This window comes from Myzus persicae, unplaced genomic scaffold (genome assembly GCF_001856785.1).
Source record: "Myzus persicae strain clone G006 unplaced genomic scaffold, MPER_G0061.0, whole genome shotgun sequence".
Lineage (NCBI taxonomy): Eukaryota > Metazoa > Arthropoda > Insecta > Hemiptera > Aphididae > Myzus > Myzus persicae.
The window spans coordinates 169,977-182,781 of NW_019103949.1; positions in this window are offsets into that span (position 1 = coordinate 169,977).

The window sequence follows — 12,805 nt, forward strand, 5'->3', positions numbered from 1 at the left end:
AGTATACATATATAATTAATTATTAATTAAAAGTAATTAATGCCATTGAAAACAATGAATATTATAGAGTACCTATATAATATTATAATTGTTTGTCAAAACATTTCTATATATAAAAACGCATGAAAGTGGCGTTTATACATTTTAAACGGTGATCAATATTTATTTATTCAAACCGGCTAATGCCCAATAGCAATTCGATTTTAAGTATGATAACAAAGATGAATTTAAACAAAAAATAAAAGATAATAAATAATAAATAACAGAGAAACTATACAGAATTAAAAATAATTGAAATTTTTTTACGTTAAGACCCCTAGGACTGAAAATAAACGAATCAATTTGGAAAGCATTATCCAACGCCATAATTATTTTTAAACAATATATTGTTAGAATAAGTTGTATAGAATCCGGTTGTTCATGTTCGTCATATGTTTGTCATTTAAATAACAAAAATCCTCAGCATATTTGATGGTTTTATGCACTGCACATCGTGTATATAATAATATAATACACGTAGGTAGGTATATGTTTAAACACGGTGAAAATCATTTTCTAATCAATTCCAACTGCAGTCACAAAACGAGAGTACACATCGCGATAACGACGACACTTACAAACAACCGTATCTATTGTACTTGTGATCTCTTTTGACTAAACGTCATATGTATTATATCATGCTAAGGTCATGACGTAAACATATTATTATTGAATATTGTGTGTAACCGTTACTCCGTTGAAAGGACTTCTAGCGAACGCGTTTTGTCCAATATAAAACTATAAAGATACTTATACTGGTTACAAATACATGTACGTTACCTACATGACTTGCATGTGCAATATTTTACATAAAATAATCTGAAAAAAAATTGTCTACATTTGAACGACTACTAGAGTTTTTACGATTTTATATTTTCCTATTGATATAGAAAAAATAGAAGGGGTTGGAGTGACATAATTTCAGCCACACCCATACTTCGTGAGATTAAGATTTATTTTATTTTTCCTGTACTAACAAAATTTGCACTCCACACTTCTTCGGCGGTAAATCCATTTTTTAAATACCCATTATTTATGGCGATACCAATGAAATGAGAAACTAAACCGTGCGTATCAACTTTAGGTATAGCGATTTAAGTGCATACTAATTGTATACCAAATCTCTGTATAATTCTTTTCAAACAATTTCAAATGGGCGGGACCGAGGTGATATAGGTACGTGAAGAAATCTGGCCGGGTTCTAACGCATACAATTCTCGGGTCGAGTTCCGGTTTCCCGTTTCCTTACATATTATATTGTCGGGCCTCGAGCGCAGAAGAAATCAATATTCGTTTTGATATTTTCAACTACAGAACTCATAGAACGAAAATTCGCCGTTGTCGTTTATTCTTGTGTAGTGTGTTATACTATTGGGAAGAGGGATTATTAGAAGATATTTTAGAGAAAATAAATAATATTATAATATTTTTCTAGTTATGCACGGTTTATTCACGTGGTTTATTCTGTTATTCCAATGATATTTGGTAGCGTGTATAAGGTGCTGTTTATTTTGACGAAGCACACTTGACAGTCTATAATCTAAACACCAACCTTAGTGCTAGAGCGAATAGTGGTCAAGGAATATCGATGTCTGCGATAAGAGAAGCTCTCCGCAAATTGTATACTTTTATATTGTTGCGTCTGTCATCAGTGTAACTGATGTGTACCTACATTATTTATGTCTACCGTCTAGGAACGCGTTGAAAAAGTACACTCAATAAATTCACAATAACAAAATTGCTTCGCAACGGGCAGACAAATAAAAGAAACTTTTAAAACAGATAACATGTAAGTACGTTTATTTAATCAACATTTTGTTAGGTTCTTCCTTTATAGAACGGCCAATAATATGAGAAGTTATAGGACCGCAATTAGTTCATAATATTTTTTGAGAGAAATTTTTCGATCTGTTACGACATTTAATATTATTATACATAATATTTTTGTCGGAAATATCATATCATACAAACTTTATCACCCAATAAATAGTATACCTATGTGAATAAAGTTACTTAAAAATTATACCTAGTTTATAATAAGTAAGTGTAAGTGCACAATATTGATATCAATAAAAATTTTATTCAATATAATATTGTAATGTTATTATATACCCAAAACATTTAAAAATATTTTTCAGTTTGTTTGACATATTTTGTCAGTTAACAATGCCTGATATTTGATTATTAATATTTTAAATATCATCAGAGTTCTGTTTAATAATTTAATCATTTGTTTCGAAAATAATGTCTGTGTCATATGTATTATCAATTGTGATCGAGTTTAATATATTGAATACTATTCAAGGATTTTTAATAATTTTTAAATACACAAATTTCTTTGACTTAAAACAAATGCTACGATGTTTTATCCATTATCCAGATAAGCATTTAATTCAGAACTGCGCAAATACAGACGCAAAGCGTAGACAATTTATTTAAACGGGAATCTTATGATCTCAATAGTACGATGAATATCACGTTTTTTAATTGGGGAAAAATTTTTGAAATTGTCTACGACTATGCTGCACAGTTCAGTTAGCAGTTCTTTGGTTCATTTTTAACAGTTAATTGAAATCAAAAGACGGCTTCAGCAATAACCCAAGTAATGTAAATACACACGTGAAAGTGCCAAGTATGTATGTTCCCAACTTGGAGCTCAGTATCGTCATTGCAACCAAAAGTTTTTTCTTGTGACCGATGAATACTTTAACATCATAATATGCAGGCTTTAAGGGAAATTGATTTTGAGCACAAGTAACAACGTCTGTTATAAATGATGATGTTGATGATTTAATATAGGAATAGAATCTACGTAAATTGCATGTCCAGCGTATTGCAGCCTCATAAATGTGAGTTATTTTTCCAAAAACTATTGTTTTTAATTTCAACAATACTTATTGACAAATATCACGATTTTTATTCTGAAAAAATATTCAGATAATTCGCAGTATTATGTGCAAGGGAACGATTCGAGTGTTATATTTTTTTAATAAAATAATATTATAATAATTTTTGCGGCTGTTCGATATTTTAATTTTCATTAAAAAATGCGAGCGTTAATTTTCAGGAGCTTTGTGCTGCTAGTGGTAGATTTGAGAAAATTCGGTTAACAATAAATAAATATGAATAATATATGAGTGCAGATAATGCATTATTTTACTGTTGACCTCGATCTATGTAGATATGGATACTGAGTGGGCGGTGGATCATTAATAATACATTTTACTATCGAACGTGTGCTCACAGTGCATCAATGGTACGATAATTTATGCACATGCGCGTAGGACTGTATTAGGAGGTGTAACCTACATAATATGCATTGCATATTTTATCGTATTTATTGCATTGGCCTACGATATATTATTATTCTATTGTGGGTAGTGATGAAGAATACCTGCTATACTCGCAGCTAACTCCGCGAAAAATATGTACAATATATTACTATTATATGGGTACAACCCGGGGCTTACTAAAATATTTTTTTCAAACATTTACCCGGTTTTTAAGCATTCAGGGCAGAGGTCGGTACGCGCCTCGTTTAAATTACCTACTTAGTATTTGATTTTCCCTGTAGGTGGCGCATAATCAAGTTAATACTGCTGTTGGTTGTTCCGATTTTCGGATCCGACCAGAAAGAAAAAAAAGAAAGAAAATCCAAGAAATCACGCATACCTATACACATCACCAAACTGTACAGATTGAATTTATTGTAATATCGTGCTGACCAACATAACCGCTCGGCTGCGCGTTCCGAAGATGAGACAAAATATTTCCATTCGTTATTTGATTTTATCACAGCATGATTATAATATAATATTCTGATAACGCCTGAGGATGGGGGGGGGGGGGGGGCTATGCTTTGGTGTTGTAATAGTATAATTAACAGCTCAGATAATTGCTCCGGTCAGAAGGATTTAAAAAAAAAAAAAATTCAAACCTTTAACAATAACTGCTACATAATATTATTATATTATATTTTATCGTTTACAAATATTTTACAACTATTTATGTACTTATCTGTCATGCTACATTTGTGTCAACCAGAACACATAGGTGAAAATTTGATTGAATTTTAGGTGGGGTTTAAATATTTCTCTACAAAATAAGTGGTGGTATTGAAAAATTTTCAGTTATTGTGGAGTGGGGAGGTGGATAAACCCGCATAAGCATTTCCCAATCACCGCCTATGCATGCACCCCTATACCACCGTAGTCCGTAATGTACGATTATAATATTATATCATTGTGATTGTTATGACCATGAATAAGTTAAAATATAGCTATTCCTACCACTAATCAGCCAGTATTAGCATAATACATTCGTTTTATAAGATGTCAAAAAATGTTGTGGAGTAAGTTTAAAATTATTTGACCTTTATTTGATACAGAAAAATGAAATTTAAAATAATTTAGTTTGTATAAATTTAATATTTATTCCATGTTTGGCTACTCCTCGAAAAAAAAATCAATTACTAATTTTTACCAAAACAAACCACTCAAAAACTTCCATGTAATAGATGGACTCGTAATGTATTTCTGTATTATTATAATATATGTTATGCAGAAGACACGTGAAGGTGAACATTTTATAAGTGTGTACAATATTGCGTAAAATCGAATTATTAAAATATATTTCTAAAATGAAAAATACGCTTTATTATTCTGCATGCACACTAGTGGGTATGAAAAAAATAATCAAATAACTTTCCTACCACCATTTTTTATTATTATTTTTATTATCTATGCGCGGAAGTACGGCCGCTTTGCAGAATCTCATTCATATTATGCTCAAGCCTCTTTACTGCTGGATTACGAAACAAAAAACACGTTTTCAATCTCAAACTCAAACAGTAGAAAATTGACACGTCCCTATAATGAGAACCTGTACGTATGTTATACGGATTTTTTAGAAGAAAGAAAATTTCTTCGATACGATACATTATAATAATACTGATATAGCTGCATTTTGGGTAGATTCAAAAGACAAGAAGAATTTAAAAATATTAGTAGTTATTCAAGTTTAAATTATTTTAATGTCTGCATACGACAGTTTTCCATAACTGATATAATATATATATATATTATACATATAATAATAATAATAACAAAAACGATAATGGTGATTAAATGCTTTATTTTATTCAAAATGAATAATAAGTATATTATTGTATGATAGGCGGCCATGCAGACGATTCTAAAATAGTTAGTATACATGAGGAAACATAAGCGTTGAATGTGCTATGTGTATTTTCAATTATAATAATTTATATTGAGTTATATAATATTTTGTATCCGTTTCGTAATATGCTTATAGATGCAGGTTAAGCCATATTATCCGACAAAAGTCAGCAGACGAAGCACCGAACGGATGCTTTACATTAGCTCCACCTGTCACTTAAATATAAATTTAATTCGTTTTGACTGATAAAATCGTTGACGTTGAATTTAGTTGTTAAAGTAACTTAGTCAAATATTAATTGTGTCAAAAATAAAATAAAAATTAGTGTTGTTATAATTTTGATTATATACTCTTGTATTATATAAATTAATTTTTAGACTTAAGCCCACGTTATTGATGCTTCAGAAGATTAAAACGTATATACGCAACACGTTTGTAATATTAAATGGTTTGACGTTTTAATTTAAGTAGGTAGGTAAAACAGTACTCTTAAGGTGCAATATCAAAACTACATCATAATGAATTATTACAATTATATAGCTGGTGGGTGAACATGTACTTTTATTCATATTTTAAGAACTTCACCTTGCTTGTTTTTGTACACGCCAATCGAAAAATAGTATGCTTAATAAGATTATGTCTAATCTACTATATTTATCATCTTGGGATATTTGAAAGTAATGGATTCCAAATGTTTCTGTTGAGAAAGTTACTGCAATAAATTCTTGAATTATATTCTATTGATCAAAGTTTGGAGGGTTTTGCTTGAAATAATTATACATCGAGATGTCTACATAGAAATTGAATATTTTACAAAAGATGTGAGAAAATGTAATATCAGTTATCACGGTATGTAAATAATTATTTTAACATTTCTCGTAAGTTACGATAGTATTTAGAAATTGTCCACCCCCTCATAATTGCCTGGAGCGAAAACACTCCGTTGCCACTCCCCCTCGCCCTAAAAACGGACCTGGGTATTTAGTATCCGATTAGTGCGTATATGTATATAGTAAATATTTTGTATACATATACATCAACTTATTATTAAATCTCGGACTTGCTGTAAAAAATAATTGAACCAACGAATTGGAAACTATGGTAAATTCTTGATTGATTAAACGGAATAAACATAACTCGCATTCCACCATTATAGAAGCAGAGAATATTTTGAATTTTGAACGGTATTAAGCTTAAACGTATAACGGTTATGACATGATGGTATTGTATTCCAATAGGATATTAGATAGGTATAAAATCTTTTCATAGAAACTAGAAAAAACCTTGGTCCATAAATTGGTGCAATACTTGGTTGGATATGGAGAGGGAGAGGTAGATTTCAGAATACTTTTTTTTTCAAATCGAGTATTATAAAAAATGATTATTGCTCATCTCGTTTGTAGGGGCCGTGCTTAAACTTATAATTTATATTATGTGCCTTGTAGTAGGCCCTTCTACATCATACGAGGGGTGGATATATCCTCTTCCACTAGTAGCTATACGTCACTACAATATGCAGGTAATTTATTGGTCTCGACATGACGTGGATCGACGCTTAAAAATAAAACGTGTAGGTTCTCTTCAATGCATAATTTTATATCATCTAACCCGTTTATATAGGTAGCCAAATGGTTCTATAATATGCTTACGTAACCACAGACAGTCTAAGCTTGGAGTCTATAATATATTTTATTAATAACAATAATAATTTTAACAACCAAAATGACGAGGAAAATCAAAAGTTAAGTAGGTACGGCATTTTCTAAATTATCCTCAATTCATCGTCGTTTCCTACAAGTCTACAACTGACCGCAAACAATATAATGTAACATAATAATATCAAGTATGTGTTCAGTATGCCTATATATGTGACAAAAACGCACACACGAACACACCCACCTGTACCAATAACGTTAAAAATTTACTCGACTTTTCATACGAGATGTCCTTTATAATTAACACAATATATGTTTATAAAATAATTTCAGGTTTAAACTTGCCCTTGAATGAACATTTCACAAAAATGTAATGAAATCGAAAATAATAGCTACGGTTAATAAAGGCTACAATATGATATTATTTTCAATAAAATGTCGACAGATAGGCTGAAGTTACTTTGAAATATAAAGCTGCCATATTTTGATTAAGGAATATTACTTTTTACTAGTTCTATAAATATACTAGTTATTTATCACCAATTTAAAATACCATATATATTCATATTTTTAATTATACATATATCATACTAGCTGTTTCGTCTGAAAAAAATTAAATAAAACTAAATCACCCCCGAGAGACTCGCATTCTATCGTCGTAAGCCGTACTATTTTCGAAGAGTATTGTGGTCCATATTAAAATATTATAATGATAGTCGTCTACTCGTATGGCATGTCTTATAGAAACAGTGTTAATTCGCACTTCAAAGTATAATATATATAATTAATCTTTTATCCCATATTTGGCGTGTGATAAATGATAATAATAGATCTGTTATGAAATTAAAATATGATATATATCAATGTTGAATGGCCACTAACTCCAAATTTTCTATTTTTGCTTTTACCGTCGTATTTTCGCATGTCCGTCAATATTACTCATGTGCAATCAAACATGGTTTTTTTGGTCATATTGTTAAAAAACACTCACGGCGTATAGACTCGAACTGCCCAGTGTAATCGATCTGTACCTATTGTACAATTGCTTGTGTTTGTCAAATAAATGTACGAATTTTTAAATTAAATTTGCTTTTGTATCACCGCTGTGTGCCTTATATCTAAAGCTTTGTATACATGTACGTATACGGTACACTAAACTACTAATAAGTATTAGTAAAGCTGTGTTTCGGTACTGTTTGAACGAAATAAATTTTATTTGGTTTTACACGTTGTGTCGTAACTAATTCCCTGTTAAATATAGAAGGACGTTTATTACACAGATTATACCACCAAATAGTTATTGTACCTATATAAATATACTATCCGTTAGTATTTACACAAAACTCATTCATGCCATCACGCAGTAAATCATATAATAATAACAACAACAACGACAACACTATTCTAATGTGTTATAAAAATGGTATAAGTAAAATAAACAGAATCGGATTTAAAAAATATTTGAATTTGCAGAAAATAATATTTAAAATAAATGTGGTAAATGGCGTAAAATTAAATGTTTTTCAAAACGATTTGAACAAAATTCAAATCTCATGAATTTTGATAAAAATAAAAATGTCCTTAATTTGGACAAACCATTTTTTTTTTTTTTTTTTTTTTTGAGATAAACAATCTATACCTTAGGGGCACAATAAGTTTATATGGTTAGAGTAATTTACAACATGATACGCTTGACGTGAGAAGTCATCCACTAATGACACTCGATTGATTGATTGAACAAACCATAAATTCATAATATGATTTTTCTTGAAATGTATTGATTCTAATGATGGGAAAAAAAATATAAATCCTTAAATACTGTATTCGTATATGTATAGTTAACTATTTCCACTGTTGCTACGGGGGTGGAAAATAACATAGATCAGGAAGGAGAGCTTGCACATTTACTACCGAGTTAAATAGTTTAAATATTTATATAAATCATACAAGGACAGAATAATATTATATTTATTTAGATTCTTTATTGTTTTAACTAGGAGTAAATGTTGCCATGAATATAACCTAAAGTAGTGGATATTTGATGTGGTTTAATGTACGAATAGGTATCCCTAAAATATACATTAAAACATTTTATTTTATTTTTTTTTTTTGAGGTAAGTCGATAGAAGTATTTTAACGTGAAGTAGGTATATTCAGAAAACATTATACTATGCTGACAAAACCTGACTCCAAATGTGAAATAATTAATAGTTATAAAATGAATAACGTTTTTTTTTTTTTTAAACACCAACGCTACAACCGTTATAAATTCCTGTTACATCCAGACGTTGACACAGAACATCATTGTTATCGTGTACCTATATACAGTTCCAAAACCCATTTTGTCAGAATATCCGAGAGAATACCCGAGGTGACACGACATAGCGTTTGGACTTTTTCTACAAGTTTTTTCCAAATCGTCTTTTTTTGTGTCCTGGGTTTGTACTCGTGTCACTAGATTTTCACACTGCAAGTGACAGATCGATTGTGAATACGAAAATCAAACGCTTAACATTATAATAAAATAGTTCATTACAAGTTCATTCTGAATTCGAAGTCTGTGTTGTATGTCAAATACATTAATTATAATAATAATAATTTTCTTCTATATAGTTTATCCAAAAGTAGATTAAATATATTTCGTATTTTTTTAAATTAAATACAATACTCACAATATATAATTTCTATACGTATTTCAATATTTAATATCTTTGAATTGTAGCATAATATGTTTCAGAGTTTAGAGTTATAAAATTACATATCTCCATAGTAATATAATTCATTTATAGTTACTCGTATATTATAATCGTAGATAAGTTTTCGTTAATTAGTAAATAGCGAATTAAAAATATGTACAAGACAATACACCCATAATTGGCCATCATAGTATACTTCAGTTGATAGTAACATAAAGAGCAGAGTTTTGCAAGTGTACATTACTTTACAGGAATAAAATATAATGCATCGATATACATTATAATATTGTTTTAATAGAATCATAATTTGTTCTACATAATATGTATATTACAAGTTAAGAGACTTACATTTTCACTTTTCACTCACTGATGGTACTAAAACATATAAAAAACATACACAGAAGAGGATATTGCTTATAGTATACATAAATATATATCATCTTCCCCAGTTGTAATATTAAACGGGACTAAACTTATATAAGGCCACCACAATAGAATTTGTTGTCTTATGCCGTTACGTCTATCTCGTGCACTGTATACTAAGATTGATTTCCATGCTTAAAGTTAAGAAGTAAGTTTAATATATTATTATAACGACGTGAAGTTCCATGCGTTATATAATTTATACGAAAAGTTTATTTAAATGTACTGCTGCAGGGACTCACTTGTATATATTATACTATTTTATAAATATATTAAAATACCGTTCGAACTCTTATAATATTTGGAACATTAAGAACATCTACGAATACGCAATATTAACACCAAAGGGACGCATCAAGAGCTTGCATGAAATATGTGTATCATGTATTCCGTCAAACGAATTGAACATTGACCCAATGCCCTATAACCATTATAAAAAATTGTAGTTCCTAGTAAGATGTAAATGTGATATTGTTTGTGGGTATATATATAGTTGGGAACATGGGAATTCATTTTTGGGTTTACAGGTCGAATACACGATATTAAAATGTAATATATAATATAAACAAACAATATTCTACAGCCAACACTTTTTTTTCCAAAGCGGAACAACACAATGTACAAACGTAAAAATAATATGTAGGTCTATTATATTATTATTATATAATATGCAGTATGATCCAGAATCTGAAATATAGAAGAGAATAATAGCATCCTAATTTTGAACCACAAATTGATAGAATTATATAGTGTATTGATTTTTTTTTCAGCAGTTTGTCAATACACAAAGGAAATAACAAAACAAATTGTTTTTGTTCACGATTTGTCAAACATTCTTCATTTTTATGCGTCGTAAAACGAAAATATATTTATAAAACGCACGTCGTATCGCTAAAACGTTTCATTGAATTTTTTCGTAATACGTATTATCATCCATCTTAGTTCGAAAAGGCTCAAAGTCGGCGGGTTAACTACATTCTAAAAATACTGTCGGGTTTGTATAGGTACGTACATTTATCTTTTAGTCAACGAAATTGGCCTCTATTTTTTTTTTTAATTGTAAAAATATTTAAGCAATTGTGAAAGATAATTAAATAAATGCCATGAATTTATTGTTTTCTGTGTTTTTTTTATACCACTATAATAATATAGCGATGGTTATACAATTATAATTATTGATATTGAACTTTTTTACCTGTGGTAAAACCAGTGTTCTGAGGTAGAATTGCTCGAAAAATATTCATCATTGGTTGGTTAGTATGCCATGCACAATAGTTTACTTGTACAATTATTTTTATAAATTAATGGAGGATATCTTAGATTTAACAATGCAATATGATGGTGACACGGCGATATAGATAGGCAATTTAGCTACACCAGTGCCGTGTTTCATTTTTCTCTGTAACATTATATTATTATTACATATTTTACAATATCAATGTGTAGCAGGTAATAGTAAAATTCCGATCACATTGGACCATGGCTTAGATATAAAATACTGACTATTGTGTCTATTTGTCAGTATTTTTGGGCACAGATTATCAAAAAACTTTCAATGTTTGATTTTGATACATATCATAGAGGCACAATTCATAGTATGAATAATAAATTATAGTACAATTACTAATTAGCACGTTCGAAAAGTAATAAAAAAATTTTGCTATATGATCCGAATGTTATTTTAGGATATTTAGGATCGAGTAAAGAACAGCATTATTTTTTTGACCAATTGTAATATTGATACATGTTAATTAGAAATGTAATATTTTCAATTATTGTTATTTATAACCTTTTTAATAGTAGACAAACACAAATTGTTCGTATATAATTTTATCATCACTTTCAACTACAACTTCTTATGCATTATCTTAAAAAACAGAGCATTGTGTTTATATTTGATACCTGCAATATATTCAATCATAATATGAGGAAAAAATATGCGTTTTTCAAATTTATTTATGGTCGTATATTTCAACGAATAACTATAAAAGCCAATTTGTTTTAGAATGATTTGTAGTATTATATTTAAGTTTCTAAAAAGCAGTAACATCTTTTATAGTTTTTGATTTATTCATTTTACAATGATATGTTATTTTCTTGCTCTTGTATAATAACTTTAAGAAATACAAAATGCGCTCTACATAATGGTCCGTGTGGATAACATATAATCGATCACAAATCGAAATGTACAATTTATAGTAGATACGTACTAGAAATGTGAAATCTAGCTATAGTAAAATGTTTATTTTTTTTTCATTGAATCCTCATACGTGTATATTAAAAATTAAAAACCAATTATTCGATGAGAATATGTAAATTAAAAATTATTCACACGGTAACGAATTATAATGCGTACGCTGTTTCCTCGGACACGAGGTATATTAAAACACGATTTTATTTTTATTTTTCGTTCCGTATTCTCGAACCGTCCACACGGACCGTAAGTCCTCGGTCGGCATCCCCGAAATTCCTTTTTGCGCCACGAACGGTGCAAACCAATCCGCACACAAAGTTTTCAATGATTATACACACGTCGTATTTGTATATAATATACGGGAGTCTGCAGCTGCAGTGTATAGTATACATGTGTGTTGTGTATTATTTGCACACAGTACGTGTTACGGTTTTTAGTGTTGTTCGCGCTCGAAAACTTGTTCTCGTTTTAGTCATTCGTCCCACGCACGCTGAGCCAGTACAAAATATAATATAATTCATACACCGCGGACGCAACGTATTAATATATACACCGCAAAATATCGTGCACAGATCTATCGTTTACGGTTCAACTTTTACGCCGTTAAACCTCCTCGTCGT